Source organism: Lissotriton helveticus, chromosome 7, assembly GCF_964261635.1.
Source record: "Lissotriton helveticus chromosome 7, aLisHel1.1, whole genome shotgun sequence".
Classification (NCBI taxonomy): Eukaryota; Metazoa; Chordata; class Amphibia; order Caudata; family Salamandridae; genus Lissotriton; species Lissotriton helveticus.
The window spans coordinates 1,840,307,138-1,840,324,570 of NC_136068.1; the positions used below are offsets into that span (position 1 = coordinate 1,840,307,138).

A 17,433-nucleotide genomic window follows, 5' to 3' on the forward strand; every position below is an offset into this window, starting at 1 on the left:
TACGTCAATGCAACCAGATTTATGGAAATTAGTGAATAAATTCAAAATGGAAAGGGATGCTCTCGCGCAGAGATCTTACAGTGTGTAACCCCCAGGTGCATCCTTCATAAGCTGTTGTGGTACAAGAGAGGGGATGAAGCTCTCTTCCTCCAAGCCAAGAATAGACAGATATGTCCATGTATGCTGAAGAACTTGTAAACAGTTCTGGGCTTTCCTTTTACAGATCATTGTTATGAGCTGTACTAGTCCAACCAAGACTACAACTCTAAAAATACAGAGTACAAACATGGTATATCATTAATAAATACATCTGGCAGTCCTAGCTGTACAATGCAGTTACTTAAATTGTATGTGCATTAATTGTTACAACTGTAATTTTCTACAATAAAAATCCATTTTGTGTTTATCATGACGGCATGATGACTTTCTATTTTGCTTTTTTCCAAGAAAAAAATGTGCCTGGACATTTTTCAAATAAGTAGACCAATCATTCTAATGCACTGATGCTTCTGGGCTATGCTCTCCTTCAACTCTTTTTGATGTTTTCCTGCTTTATGTTTGCAGATAATCTGTCCCCTGCAGTTATTTTGTGTAACTAAACAAAAGGGATGGAAGAGAGCTTTCTCTGAAATATATGACTTGGTATCATGCACCGTCTAGTGATATCGTTAAGACAGAACTTGTACCAACATTTCATTTGCAAAAAGCGTTTGCAAATTGCACACTGACTTTGGCAAATAACATTAGATTTTGCAAACTGACCTTTGTATTAAAAGGTGAAGATGAAAATGTTACTGTATATAGTTAATTTAAAACCTTTACAATATTGTAACATAAAACACATATTTTTAAAAAAGTACAAATTCTCAAGTAGTTAAAAGGAAAGCTTTCTAAACGTCCATGTATTTGGTGTGATTGTGAGAGGTATTTCAGTGGATCTGTTCGTTACACTTCAGGCATCCCGTTTCAGGCCTTTGGTTTCCTGTTTCTCTATGTTTTGTATTAGCTGCAGTGCCTTTTGACAGAATCTTGCGGCTCTACAAGCTGTCTGCAATTGTTGACTGGTCAGTGCTAGCATGACGGCCTGGCGACATGTTCTAATTTGGAAAAGACTGAATGCGTGAAGGAGAAAGTAGCGTCTCAAGTTTTTCAAAAAGGGACAGATGCATAATATGTGCATCATTGATTCTTCCTTTTGTCCACATAGTCTGCAGTCTGGGGTCAACCATGTTTGCTTCCATGCTGGTGTATGGTCTTTTAAGATGGAAGTGCCAAGCCGTAGATTTAAAAGAGTTTTTTGGGCAGCCGTGGATATGTGGTTGACTAAATAGGGTTGCGGCTCCATACGTGGCCAACACCGTCCAACCGTGTTTTTTCTTTGCTGTTGCAGCTTTATCTGATAGCCATGATCTTTGCTTTGCAGCCCAGTGGTCACTTTTTTGAAAGCCGCGAAAGTTTGGTTTGTATTCCATGCCTTTTCCAGCTTGAGGTCTGACAGGGCATTCTCACATACTGTTTTCCATGCATTTTTTGATTTTGTCTGGTTATTCATCTCCATCCAACAGAGACCCATGAGCGTGTCCTCTTGAGCTGCTCTTAGTTTCCAACATGTTTTTAGAATGGCCGCTTGTCTGACTTGGTGCTGATTTAATAGACCAAATTCCAGACGGATCTGCGCTTGGGATACTCACCTCGGGATGTGAAAAATATGTTTGAACAGCTCCGATTGTTGCGTGTTCAAGAAATTTGCGTCCTTACCCCTGTACAATTCCGACCCGTATGTTAGAGATGGTAAAAACATGGCAGCTATTACCTTCAGCAGGTGGGAGTTAGATGGGCAGTTCAATTTTGTTTTTAGTAGATTTAAGGCAAAACGTAGTTTGTTTGCCTGAGCCTTTCTGTACAATTGATGATCTTTCAGAGTCCATCTGGCATCGACCACTATGGCCAGATATTTGTACGAGGCAGTCTGCTCTATTGTGTTGCCTGCAATATGCCATTTAAAGGATTTCTTCCCTGGCCGCGAGGCGAAGCAGACGATCTTCGTTTTTTTGTAATTGATTTGCAAGCCCTGTGCACTGATGTATTCATGGAGCTTCGTGATGGAGCGTTGTAGGCCCATCGGGGTCCGGCTGCACAGTACAATATCGTCTGCGTATTGTATACTCCTAATTTTGTGCTGGGCTAGCTTTGGTGGGTCGCTTTCTATCTCCGCGATGCTCTTGTCCAGGTCCGCTGTGAAGATGTTAAAAAGCGTTGGTGCCAATACGCAACCCTGCTTAAGGCCAACATGAGTAGGTATTTTTCTAGTTATTCTTTCGCCATTACCTAGTTTTATTCTTACCCAGGTGGATGAATATTGTATTAAAAGGTTTTACTTTGCTAAATAAGGATTCGGAATGTGTCACAATTGATCTATCACATTAAAACGCAATATGTAGGTTGCAAACTGAGACTCACTCCGATTGGAGGCTGTAGGAAAGTAGGATATGCTTCTTATGGTTACCCCCACTTTTTTCTTGATGTTACACTGTTTTTTGACTAGTCTGACTGTGATCCTGCTAATCAGGACCCCAGTCTATCTGCTTTCTACCTAAAATGTAATGCCATGTACTTAGGTATACTCCACATTGGATACTGGGATAACCTTGTCAGTACCTAGCATATGTAGCACATGTACCCCTGGCATAGGTACACCAGAGGCCTCCCAAGGGCTGAAGCATGTTTTATGCCACATATGAGAGACCATGGAAAATGGAACTATAGGCCTGCCATTGCAGCCTGTGTAAGATGATGCATGCACCACTTACTTTAGATATAGATTTCCGATATCTATAGGTCACAATACTTAGGACCTATCAGTCACCCCTGACAGTCCTGAAGGCAGGAAGCTGCGTTGTATGTGAGAGGGTGCCACTGCATGAGCAGAGCACCCCTGCAGCCTTTGGAGACCATTCTCTCAGGTTGTCAGTGAAGCAGCAGACATATAGTTCGAGGTACATTATGTGCTTGCGTAAAATGCTATCTCAAAAATGGCTGCAACTAAATTTGGTATCAAACACCTTGGAATCAAACCTCCACTCTGGTAACCAGTGTTGGAGGTATGATTACACTATTCTGCAGTGAGCTTCGTGGAGTCCCTGGTCTTCCCGATACCAGCCTTCTCGACCCAGACACCACAAAATTGTTGCTACCAACCAGAGACATGATTCTGCCCTCCTGCTGCTGAGCCAAGCTCGAGCCAGGAAGGCAAGACAATAGGCATCCTGTCACAGGGAGGTGTGACTACCTCCCAGACAATATTTAGTCTATTGGGGCTGGGTGGGTACACTTCCAAAGTGCCTGAAAGTCTGCACGAGGGGCACATTTGATGTCCCTGTGCATAGTCCAGTTCAAACCAGTCCTGAGAGCCATTTGCTCCTGTTCTGGCACAAAACTGGATAAAGGACATGTGAGTATCCTCCCCATTGTCCTGACCCTCCCCTGATAGGGTCTCCAGAGTCTTCAGAAGCGGTCGCTCCCTTCACCCCAGCTCCTGCTTGCCTGCCTGGTGTCGTTGACTGCGCTATTGTTGCACTTGTACTCACGCTGTATTGCGAGCGCCATTGTATCATTGTACTCACGCTGTATTGCGAGCGCCATTGTATCATTGTACTCACGCTGTATTGCGAGCGTCATTGTATCATTGTACTCACGCTGTATTGCGAGCGCCATTGTATCATTTCGTAGACATTTGCAAACGCTTCTGGGGTAATTTACATCTAATCGCTGAGCTTTATTGCGCGCACTCACAGCTGCAGCGCGATTTAACATTTCACTGAGTGTCTGTGCCCCAGCCTACCTCCAGTCTCGTGTTTCTGGCGCTGCCGCCATTGTTGTTGTTGTTGGTGGTGCCTCAGAGCCCGTCCCCCACAGCCCGCCCCGCCTCCCAGCTGAGCCTCCCTCCCACGGACTACATAGGCCACTCTCTCCCCCGTTAGCGCTGTGACCGTCCTGACGCTTTCAGAAGCGGTCGCTCCCTTCACCCCAGCTCCTGCTTGCCTGCCTGGTATCGTTGACTGCGCTATTGTTGCACTTGTACTCACGCTGTATTGCGAGCGCCATTGTATCAATGTACTCACGCTGTATTGCGAGCGCCATTGTATCATTGTACTCACGCTGTATTGCGAGCGTCATTGTATCATTGTACTCACGCTGTATTGCGAGCGCCATTGTATTATTTCGTAGACATTTGCAAACGCTTCTGGGGTAATTTAAATCTAATCGCTGCGCTTTATTTCGCGCACTCACAGCTGCAGCGCGATTTAACATTTCACCGAGTGTCTGTGCCCCAGCCTACCTCCAGTCTCGTGTTTCTGGCGCTGCCGCCATTGTTGTTGTTGTTGGTGGTGCCTCAGAGCCCGTCCCCCACAGCCCGCCCCGCCTCCCAGCTGACCCTCCCTCACCCCCGCCCCCTCCACCATCCATATATGACAGATGCCTTTGCGCGCAGCATTCACGCGCAGCGATCGCGCCCCATGCGCGCCGAAGGTGCGCCAAAGGTAAGCCCGTCTACGCCCGTCCGCGCCTGGACCGCGCCCAGCGCCAGACCCCCTGGTCCTTGCAACACGCAACCCACTATAATCACATACGATGCCACTACTCTCCTTGCCCTCAACCCCGGACGCACACCACAATGCTGCGAAGCCACCCCAGGACGTACCCACGGCCCATTCGCCTGCCTCCCCTGCAAGTTCAACTGCTTCAGGACCCTCACCAAACCCACTTCCTCCACACACAGCTCCGACTCTAACCGCCTGAAGTGCATCCTGCTCAACACTCGCTCGGTCCACAGACACGCAACTGAACTCTGGGACCTACTCGACACTGCGTCACCGGACGCCGCCTTCCTTACAGAAACATGGATGAACACATCATCAGCTCCCGACATCGCCATAGCCTTACCGGACGCTTACAAGATTATCCGAAAAGACCGCACCAACCAAACAGGAGGAGGCATCGCCATCATCCACAGGAACACCATCAAAATCACGACCAGCTCCGACGATAATCTTGCAAACGCAGAACATCTCCACTTTTAGATCCACACCGACCCCAGGACCACACTTAGAGGCACCCTCATCTACTGGCCTCCAGGTACCCGCACTCAATTCAGCGATGACATCATGGACTTCGTCAGCCCACATGCCCTCGCCTCCGAGAACTACATTCTTTTAGGAGACCTCAACTACCACCTTGAAAACAAACACGACAGCAACACCACCACCCTTCTGGACAACCTGGCCAATCTCGGACTCAAACAACTTGTTGACACCCCCACCCATGCAGCCGGACACACGCTCGACCCCATCTTCACCTCCAGCAAGCATATCTCCTTCGATCGCACCACATCTCTCCATTGGACGGACCACAGCTGTGTTCACTTCAGCTACAAAACCACCCTGAACCACAACCGCCCACAACCTATTCCTCGGAGAAACTGGAACAAAATCACCTTCGACCAACTCCTCACATCACTCAACCAAAACCCTCCCACCCTCTCACTGGACCCAAATCAAGCGGCCACCAATCTCAAGCAATGGATCACCCACAGTGCTGACGAAATAGCACTCCTAAAAAAGCACCAGATCAAATCAGCCAGCAAGAAGGCTCCCTGGTTCAATGATGACCTGAAAAATCCAAGAAGCTATGCCGCATCCTGGAGAAAACATGGTGAAAAAACCCAACCCCCGACAACATGGCCACCCTCAAGGCAGCCTCCCACAAACACCACCAACTGATACGATCCGCCAAGAAATCAGCATTCAAGGATCGTCTCGACAACAACACTCACAACAGCAAGGAACTCTTCAACATCGTCAAAGAATTCACCAACCCCACCGCCGCATCAAACGACATCACTCCCTCCCAAGACCTCTGCGATGCGCTATCCTCCTTCTTCTACAACATAATTGCCGACATCCACAACAGCTTCAAGAATACTCCCTGCGATCAACCCTCCCCACCCCCCTCAGATCCTACTCCGCCAACTAACAACCTTAGCGCCTGGAACCCAATCAGCACTGAAGACACCATCCGCCTAATGAACTCAATCCACTCTGGCTCGCCAACCGACCCCTGCCCCCACCACATCTTCAACAAAGCTGACTCCATCATCGCACCCCATCTCCGTGATGTCATCAACTGCTCGTTCAACTCTGCCACCTTCCCAGAAAGCTGGAAACACGCCGAACTCAGCGCCCTTCTGAAGAAACCCACAGCAGACCCCTCTGAACTTAAAAACTACCGACCCATATCCCTCCTCCCATTCCCGGCCAAAGTCATTGAGAAAGCCGTCAACAGCCAGCTCGCCGCCTTCCTTGAATCCAACAACTCCCTCGATCCATCTCAATCCGGGTTCCGAGCCAAACACAGCACCGAAACCGCCCTCATTGCAGCGACTGACGACATCCGAACACTACTGGACAACAGAGAAACAGTGGCCCTCATTCTACTCGACCTCTCTGCCGCTTTCGGCACAGTCTGCCACAGCACCCTTATACAACGCCTCAGCAACATCGGCATACAAGGAAAAGCCTTGGATTGGATCATCTCATTCCTCACTGGGAGAACTCAAAGAGTCCGACTTCCCCCATTCAACTCAGAGGCCACTGAAGTCATCTGTGGCGTACCACAAGGATCTTCACTCAGTCCCACCCTCTTCAACGTTTAGATGAGTCCACTCGCCTCCATCGCTCGTCAACACAACCTCAACATCATCTCTTATGCCGACGACACCCAGTTAATCCTTTCCCTCACCAAAGACCCCAACACCGCCAAAACCAATCTTCACGAAGGCATGAAAGAAGTAGCCGAATGGATGAAAGATAGCCGCCTAAAGCTCAACTCAGACAAAATGGAGGTGCTCATCCTAGGATCTTCCCCCTCGGCCTGGGACAACTCTTGGTGGCCTTCCGCCTTGGGCACAGCTCCCACACCCACAGACCATGCACGTAACCTCGGCTTCATCCTAGACTCCTCTCTCTCGATGTCCAGACAAGTCAAAGCAGTCTCATCCTCCTGCTTCAACCTACTCCACATTCTCAAAAAGATCTTCCGCTGGATCCCCCTCGAGACAAGAAAGACTGTCACCCACGCACTGGTCACGAGTCGACTGGATTATTGTAACACACTATACGCCGGAATCACAGCAAAACTACAGAAAAAACTCCAACGCATCCAAAACGCATCAGCGAGACTCATATTAGACATCCCTCGCCATGATCACATCACCGGACACCTAAAAGACCTCCACTGGCTTCCCGTCAACAAAAGAATTACTTTCCGCCTTCTCACCCACGCACACAAGGCCCTCTACAAGCTAGGACCCGAATGCCTCAACACTCGTCTGTCCTTCTACAAACCCACTCGCCAACCTAGATCGTCCAATCAAGCCCTCGCCGCAGTCCCGCGCATCCGAAAATCCACCATGGGTGGTAGATCCTTCTCCTTCCTTGCTGCCAAGACCTGGAACTCACTCCCCACTCACCCCCGCCTTACTCAAAACCACATCTCCTTCGGAAAAGAACTTAAAACCTGGCTATTCGACAAATAAAAACCCCTTCCCCAAGCGCCTTGAGACCCTCTGGGTGAGTAGTGCGCTTTATAAATGCCCGAACTTGAACTTGAACTCTCCCGTGGGTACAAAAGGGCTTACCTGGCTGTAGGACCCTAGATTCGACTTGGACAAGATTGTGATCAAAGAAACCACTGACCTTCGACCACTGGACACTTTGGACTTCGACTGGACCCGGCTTTGTCTCCCTCTCAGTCCAAAGCATTGTCTGTGCCCGTGCACCAAAAACAGGTTCCATGCAGGACCTGTGGAGCATCAGGGACAACTGAAGTTATCTCCCTTGGGGTGAAGGAGGCACTCCCCTGCATTTTGCAGGCACCGTAATGCAACAAGTCTGCTGATCCTGAGCTCCTGTAGACTCCGAAGGCTCCAGCAACACAGGAAGTGGGTTCCTACATTCCATGAGGTTGAACTGCCCTCTCTCCAAGTTTGAAGTCAGTATTCCTCGTGGGTGGCACATAACCCAAACCCCTGTGCACTGCGAACTTTTGCAAGTGCATATGCTGGTTTGCATTCCTCAACAAATGCATTGGGCTATCGATAGCTCCAACTTCTGCGCACATTTCATACAAAAGACTTTTGCCTCCTCACACTTTGTGCCCTGCATGATGTTACTTTGTGAAACTGCTAGAAGTCTCCTCACGATTCCTGTGCCTTCCGCCTATTAGTCCAATTGAGGGACAACACTGATTTTCTTGGGCTCCCCTGGTTGCTCCAGGCCTTTCCTGACTCCCCTTGCTGTGGTGAGTCCTCTGGTCCTTGCTGAGCCAGACCGTAACCTTCTTTGACCTTATTCATGGCTTGCTGCTGCCAAGGCTTGTTGGTGCTCCCGCCGGACACCGACCCCTCAGCACTCGACATCCTTTGTGGGACTGCTCGTATCTGGCTCCTGGTCATCCTCCACATCTCGTGGTCCCTGTAGCTGTAGAGTCAAGGTCTCCATCATCACACCTGAAGTATCCAATATCGGTGGACATTCGTCTACCGAGCTCCTGGTCACTCCTGAGTGACCCAGACTCTGTCCCCTCTGCTTTCAGCTACTCCACCTTTGGATACCGACAGACATATTTTGTCTTTCCCGCAGTGGGCTTTTCCTTGAAGTCCTCCATTGAGATCGACGGCGGTTTCTGACACCAATTCAGACGTATATACCCGGCTTCCCTGGGATAGGTAACTCTGGTACTACAGTATCCACGGGTTGGATGGTTCTCAAACCTCCTATGATCCAAAGGGTTTCTTTGTAATCCACTAAGAAGGGTCCTTAAACTTTAGAACTACAACCACGACTCTCCCATTGAATTGTACGTAGCACGCGGTCATGTTCTCACACTGCACCCGTCCTCCATGGGATCCCTCCTTATTCACCTTGGGTGGCTCCTTGGGGTCTCAGCGATTCTACAACCTCTAGACAATGTCTTGACTCAAGTCATGGCTCTTATACCACTATTTTAGTATATGGTTTGGTCTCCTCCTGGAGCCCACTGTGTATTAGTGCTACTTACGATTGTACCCAGATACTGTGAGGTATTCTGAGTGTGTTATAATAATAAATACATATTTTTATAACTACTGTGCGGTTCTCCTTTCATTTAACCAATAGAATAAGGTTGCATTCTGGTAAAACAAGCTGCTTATCATTCCTTCAAGACTAAACCTGAAGGCTGCTCTCTACAGCTACCACTTGGATAGCTTTCTAAGGTTATCTTTGACCTCTTAAATCACCATAAGGGTTGTTTGGACTGGTGCAGTAGTGGACATCATATACCAGGCTAACCTCTCACAGAGGCCATCACAGGAACTGTGCCTTGCTCAGTTCATCAGGCTGTTTTCCTTAAACAGAACTGAGTTTTTTTCTAAGATACACAAATGGAACAGGGTTTCAATGCAACCCTCTCCTCTTTGCAAATGGGTTTCCATCTATGTCGAGGAGTCAGTAATTTTCAACGGTTTGCAACCGAAACTGATGTCCTAACCATTGATACATTGCACTCAAAAGCATAATTTGATAGAGTCGCCCTAAACATGCCCCTTTCAAAGTGTGATTTTGCTACTTTTTCTAAACCCATTTTGAAATAACCCTTTACGGAATGGGGTATAGCATACCAAAAAGCAATTTTGCAGCTCCATACTCTATGATTTTGCGAAACACAAGGTTTAAGGCAGCAAAAAGGCTTAGTACATCAGGACCTTTGTTACTGCTAGTGCAATACAGATAAAAACAGGCGATACAGCAGTATTTTATTGGTTTGGAAGCTAAACTCCACTCCTGAGGCATAACTCCTGCTTACTTACTTATGCAGGCAATCTCAAAGCATGCGTTTCCACTTCTCACCATACTTCTCTACCTCCATTACGCACTGGCTAGAAATTAATGCAACAAATGGAATTCATTGAAGCCAACAGGGGTGATTTCTTCATTAGTGCATTGGAGCTCTGCCACAGCAATTATAAATTGACATTACTTACTGCACTCTCTCCCTCTATGGAATGGAATGGAAATGGATTTGGAGAGCGCATGGCTACCCGGGGGCGTCCCAGCGCAGCGGATTTCGCCAGAGAACCACTGGGTTTAAGGGAAGAGCAAAGCTTTCAGTAGCTTGCGGAATCCTAACAGGTTAGTTTCCATCCGGATGTTAAGCGGGAGGGAGTTCCAGAGCCTAGGGGCATTGTAGGAAAAAAGGCGTCCTCCAGATCGCGCCTTCTTAATTCTGGGGGTGTTTTCTAAATGGAGGGAGTCAGACTGGAGCTTTCTGTGGAGTTTGTAAGGTTTAACCAGCTCCCGAAGAATGGGGGATCCCTTGTCCTGAAGGAATTTATGTGTAATGCAAAGGGATTTGAAATTCTCTCCTGAACTGGGAGCCAATGCAGGGTGTTTAAGTCGGGTTTGGCTGAGCACCGATTTTTAGTACCTGTCAGAAGTCTAGCTGCTGAATTCTGAACAAGTTGAAGTTTGGAAATGACCTTTTTGGTAATCAAGTCTAGAAAGAATGAGACCCTGGATAAGGAGTTTTCTAGAGTGGGTTGGAAGTAGGGGTTGGATGTTGCGTATAGTTCCTAGCAGGCCGAAGCAGACTCCTGCGGTTTTTCTAGCTTGGGTTAGAAAGGTGAGATCCTAGTCAAGCCAGATGCCCAGGCTTTTTATTTCTTGTTTTGGAGAGGGAAGTGGCCCCATACAATTCGGCCACATAAGCTTAGGAATGAGATTAGATTGATTACCCAATACCAGGAGTTCCGTTTTCTCACCATTCAGTTTAAGCTGAGAGCCAGTCATCCAGCTAAAGATTTCTTTGAGACAAGAGGATAGGTTTTCCAGGGAATGGTCTGACTGAATCAGTGAGACAACAAGTTGGATGTCGTCCGCATACTGACCAGTTTAATTCCGAAAGGGGCAACACTCTCCACCAGGGGGGGACATATACACATTGAAGAGGGTAGGGCTCAGGGACGATCCCTGAGGCACCCCACATTGGAGGGGGATAGCTCTGGAGCCGATGTTGCCTTCGGCAACTTGAAATGTTTTATTTTCAAGGAATGATTTCAGCCAGGATAAAGCCAACCCTGTGACTCCTATCTTACTAAGCCGGTGACCCAGGATACGGTGGTTCACCGTATCAAAGGCTGCGCTTAAGTCCAGGAGGTTCACTGCAGCTGATCCTCCGGAGACAATGATCTTTCTCGCTTCCTCTACCACTGCCATCAGTGCAGTATCAGTACCCTGACCCGGGCAAAAGCCTGTCTGAGAATAGTGTAGGAGACCACCGGACTCCAGGAAGGCTGAAAGTTGTTGATTGACAAACTTTTCCCCCACCTTACTGATTCCTGGTATTAAAGAGATGGGCCGATAATTGCCCATCTCAGTGGGATCGAGGTGTTTTTTTTTTAGCAGTGCCTTTACTATCGCTTTTTTCCAATTAGGCGGTACAGTACCCTGTTCTAGGGAAGCATTGAGAAGATTGGAAATCGGTGGGTTGATAGTGGTCGCCACTAACTTCAAGATGTTAAAAGGTACCGGGTCTAGAGGTGAACCACTCTTGATTGATTCTAGAATTGGGGGGAGCGACTCCTCTGTACTAGGGGAGAATGAAGATAGACAGAGGGCATTATTCTGGGGTTCTGAATGCTCTGGGTAATCAGTCTTTGGAAGTGTTATGAGAATATTTTGAATTTTATTGGTGAAGAATTCTGCCAGTTTGTTATATCGATGACCAGAAGGGTCGGGGGCTGGAGGTGGGTCGGGGATTTTAAGAGTTCGTTAGCAATGCGGAATGTTTCCCTCGGGGAGTTAGCGGCGGAAAGAATTCTTTCTTCAAATGTAATAGTGACAGAACCCTGTACATTATGGCACATTTAAGCAATTAGACTAACCAAAATCCATGCTTGACTATGCCATCATTAATTTGTCATGCGTGTTACAGGGTGCCCTTGGCTTCCAACAACAAATTACACAGCCGCAGGAGAAGTTGAGAGAGAGGACACAATCCACGCTTCATTGAAATCCTTAAGGTGTTTCATCACACACCCCCACCAGAAACTCAGACTTCATGGCTGGTGTTTTGATGGGCAGTGCAATGACGTTCATCCTTACATGGAGCTTCATGCTAACCTTCATTCTGACGAATGCTCTGGATCTGAATTTCCATTCTACACTCCTGACAGACACACAAAGTACTTGAAACTATTCCCTGTTCCCCTCAGAGACTGTTTAACAATTGCACAAGCTGCTGTTGAGTACCACATTTAAATGGAGGAAACATTTTTCTACAGTAGCTTTACTCTGGTCTTGGAAGCAATCCTAAATGTAAAAGTGTGTGGGCAATAATGAACTATGTACCCTATAAGTGTACCATTTTTAGTTTGAGACTAAGCAGCTCATGCGCTGTCTCTGGAGACATGCTGTATTCAGTCATGGGGCTTAGAGCCTGCCTCCAGCGTTTGATTGGCTCTTGTCAGTGTCCTTCAAAAAAGTTGTTTTTAAGTGGATGATGGTTCCACTTTCTTAAATGTTAACTCCCGTGGAGTTTTGCCACATGATTAGTCCTCTTCCACTTGTGCCATTAGATTTTATGTTTTAGAACGTTTTTTTACATTCAGAGCAGCACTTTCCACTTAGCATGGTGCCTGAATCATGGCTGTAGTGCTTAAATGTAATCAAGCACTTCCCTTGGGGTACAGGCTACATGGAGGTAAGGTTCTTTTAATATATGCACATGCTTTGAGACATGTTATTTTTATTTATTTAAACTTTCTAGGGAAGCTCAACGTGACACCCGCTTCAGGCCACTGTGCTTCCTGCACACCCTTCACACTATGTTATTTTTATTTATTTATTTAATCTTTGGCAGATCTTTGTGGTGAAAACATCAAACTGAAAATGCTTGGCTACAGGAGCCATAGTGGAGGCAGCCACCCATAAGGTGAGTAGAGAACTACAATTGTTAAATTAGATAGGACTGATGTCACAATGGATTTTCCAAGGAAGTATTGTTGCTCTTATTGGATCGGATCTCTTTAATAGCGTCTAAACTGGCATAGAGCAATGAGATGACATCCCTGAATTTGACTGGAAGGCAAACGTGCCCAACTGCGGACACGGAAGGGTTGCATGTGATCTCACTGGTATTATAGACCATTCCTCTTTCTCCTTCAGATTGCTTCCCTCACCTGTGCCTTCTGTCATAATTCTGCCCCGCTCTCCGCCAGTGTCGGAAACCAGACTGCTAATATGTACCTCGTGAGAAATATTATAGCACCACTACTAAATTGTGCAAGGTCTCCAGATATAGCTTTGGAGAGAACGTCACCTTAGCATTGACATGTAAGTCTAAACATGTTGGTGTGTTCAGGTCTGGCTTGCAGGAAGAATGTGTCTAAATCCGAGGCAGGCACAGTTCAGTAGCTCCAATTCTTACATACAATACTAAAAGGCACAAAAAACATAAGTCAAAACATAGGTAAACAAGCATTTACAATGCAACGGTTTCGCCTTTGACAAAGTTAGAGCTATTGGCATTGTAAATGACAAATTGTTTATTTATGTGTTGGTTTTGAAAACAGATAAATAAATGGCATTGTCATTTACTTAATGTGCCACTGGTGAACGACCACACACACCCACCGTCAGGCTTTCGTGCTATTTAATGAACACCGGAAATGCAATTCATGGCCCGATAAGGCAAGTCTGCAACCTAAAGGAATTTAAACGATGAATAAAAATAATGTTATTAAAAAAACACCTTCACTAACCACCAGTCGGTAGAAGCAATCCAAAACCTAGACTGATTAATGGGAGGATTTACATGATGCAAGCTACTCGATTATTTTTACAGCTTCTTTCTGAAATGTGCAAGTAAATGAGGGATGGACTGGTGTTATCTTTGTAGTATTTACACCCTTACTGTAACTTTGCATTGTGTTTGAATAGTCTTTATTTACCAGGTTTTGCCATGTGCAGTGCCTAGATGGAGCCTAAAGGCGCTCTTTTCAACGTATGTTATGTTATGTTAATTTTTTTTTTCTATAGCGCTCGGCTACTCCAAGGAGCATCCCGGCGCTTTGGCGAAGAATATCAGCAGGTAGAACAACAACATAACAGCTAAAACACAGACAAAGAAAGAAAAAAAACTATTTAGTAAAAAGCCACGTTTTTAGGCCCTTCCTAAAAACAAGAAGGCTGGTAGTCTGTCTCAGGAACAGTGGTAGTTCGTTCCAGGCCCTCGGGGCTAGGTAACGAAACGACCGGCCTCCCATTCTTGCGCGCCTAATGGCAGGAACTGTCATTTTGGACAAGCAGGATGACCTCAGGGTTCTGCTGGGTTGATACAAGGAAAGGCGTTTCCCAATATACTTGGGGCCTACGCCATGTAGAGCTTTGAAAGCTAGTGTCAGGCTTTTGAAGAGGATCCTCTTTGGGGTAGGTAACCAATGTAAGGTATTCAGTAATACAGTGGCACCTGCTCTTCTCGGGAGTCCATATATGGCTCGGGCTGCCGAGTTCTGTACTACTTGCAAACGGCTCAAAAGATACTTCGGTAGACCCAAAAAAAGAGCATTTGCGTAGTCTAGTCGTGATCCAATCAAGGCCTGAACAAATATTTTCCTATGGTGAAGTCTGCCATGGAAGAGTACTTAATGAATTAATCAACCTACACAATGTGTCACCAAACCTAAAATAATTAAATGAAAACGTGAAGTGAAGTGAAGTGGTTGATATTCACACTAGGTGTAATGATGGTGGTTTACTAGACTTGTGCCCTGGACACAATTACACCATCAAGCAGCTCAAGGACAAAGATGCCATCTGAGGGATGCCCTCGTGTTCAGATTCCTAGGGCGCAGCTGGCTTCCAGCAGCCATGAAGCATTCCTCACAGCTGAGCCCGTGCTATGGAATACCATTACCGTCCGGCTCTGCCTGGGATTTCAAACACCAGCTGGCTACTTTCATATCTCTGGAAATGTTTGAGTGGCCTCACTGAGCCCAAGTCGTGCGCATGCGCAGGGATCCGATCTGTGGCGTTCACTTCAAGACCTAAAGTTATCCTGGACTCAAAGTACTCATATAGCAGGTGTGATAGCAGAGGTGGAAGGTAAACAGAAGCTGGGTCATGGCAGTCGAATGAAGAGTCAGTAGTCAGCCGGAAGTGGGATGGGGTGATGACCATAACTGCACACCCCAGGGTCTGCTCTGGGCAAGGTGGGACTGTGAATCTGCTGCATCAAGCTCCTCTGAGAGGTCACAGGTCAGCTTTCCGGATTATCACGGGGAGAGTCCGACGGAACAGGCCATGAACAGGGACAAAAGGCTACAATATCCAACAACATGCTAGTGTTACCTGAAGTCTGCATGAAAAAGGTTAAAACTGTGCCTTAGCCAGAATCAAATGCCAGGTCTCCATGTCCGCTACTGTTTTAAGGCAACCTTCACTCTCGACTCTCACTACGGTCTATCATGCTCTGGTGAATTCTGCGTTTATTTCAAACATGCCAGGTTAATTACCCAAAATCGCAGTGTGATTATTACACACAACCACAGTAGTCACGGTACCACGTGAATCTCTCCCTTCTAAGCGCTAGACTGCTCTTGTCTCTGCATCGGTCCCCCAGGTCCACACTATGGAATTTCAATGTCCTCCCCATCACTTCCGGCAACCAACATACCCGAGGCCTAAATGACACGAGACTCCCTGAGCAATGACATCAGCTAGGCAACGTCATTACATGGAAGTAATGTACAGCGATGAAACAGTGCCTCATAATATACACAATCACAAAAAAATCAGACCTAAAAAACACACAACGAAGTACTGGTAATCACCTCTCTGCTTACTTTATCAATGTCCCTCCTTAATGAGAACGAGATGTTTGATTTGGAGAACTTCCTGTGGTCCATTCAAAAGAGAGCACAGTTACTCATTCGAAGATCCCAGGCAGCAAAGAAAGCTCCTTCATGTCCAAAAAATGTTTACACAGTTGAACTCCATCAGCCGGAACTAGCATGTCCCAAACCGGAAGGAACGTTCACAGGTCCAAACTGTCACGTTGATGGTTTCGCTTCCTGCTGCTGAATCTGGTACCTCTCACAGGCACCCAGGCATAAAGCCATGGCGAAGGGAAAAACAGCGCGAAAAAAAGGCTCTCGTAAACAAGCAGTTCATCCCATAAGAATCCCAACGGACAGAGGAGCCGAGATCCTTTCCCCCAGAGCGGCTTCGGAGAATGATCCGGCACAACCGCGTTGAGGATGGAGCCTGCCTGCAGTCACCGCCCTCCCTCTGAGCCACGAGCCGAGCTATAGTGTGGCTGCCTCGGGCAGGAAGACAGCAAGGCTCCCATCACCCACGGCCCAATCACAAGCCGGCAGCCCCAGGATACTACGTTTCCGCTGATTCCATCCCCAAGCTGCCAAAAGGGAAGCCTTTGTTACTCTGGACAGCAGTCCCCACACGTCAGGAAAAAACACACTCAACCACTTTCCTCAGAAAACAACATTTCTACTGTCAGCAGCAGCTACTTTCTGAGAGGCTGGGTGGCTCGCCCCGTTTCAGGCTGAGAGGACTTTCCACGCTCTGATACACCCCTCCCTAGCTTTAAAAACAAAACACTTAACAAACATGCTGTGGGAAGGCCAGTAGGTCTGAGTTTAATGTACTAACGCACGGAAACCCAACATTAACACGTTAAAAGCAGGCACTGAAGGCCCCCTTGCCTACACTACAGTCCTCTTTGCTTCCATCTGAAATTTAGCCCGGGTGGCAAGGGCGCAGTCATTAAAGCCCTTTTATCAACATTCGGATATAGACACTTACGAAGAACTATAATGAAGGGTACTGTGCAACAAGTGCCACATTCCACAAAGCAACAAAAGGAAGACTATAATAAAGGCAAGGGAGGCTTCAATGCAGATCACTTGTCTCTAAACAAGGGCTGCCGATAAATAACAAGCACTCGATTCTGCCCCACAACGGCGAAGGCACGGACAACGGGAGGGAGGGCGGGGGATAAAGAAGGCACAACAACGGCACAATAACTCCTTGTGGGCGTGTTTTTCGCCCTCTCCCCTTCCCATTGGCTGGAAGGTAAAATTCCAGCCAATGGGAAGAGGAGAGGGCGGGACTTAAAAAAAGACCCAGAAAAGCCCCCGAATCGCGTTCCGACGGGGAAAGAGTTCCAATGGCTAGCCTCCATTTATGGAGCTAGCCAATGGAAGACAGAGGCGGGACGAAGCCCCATACTGTAGGACATAAGATTTCGCCCTGGGCGGAGCACTGCTTCGCAGTGCTATGGCCAAGGCGAAACCTAAAAAGCATATCATTTACAACG

General features: G+C 47.1%; 1 protein-coding gene across 1 annotated transcript in view; it reads right to left on the reverse strand.

Annotated features, from left to right (window-relative positions):
- The window catches only part of LOC144769738 (killer cell lectin-like receptor subfamily B member 1A), a 188,082-nt gene that overhangs the window by 98,932 nt on the left and 71,717 nt on the right, over positions 1-17,433 (reverse strand). The window lies entirely within an intron of this gene.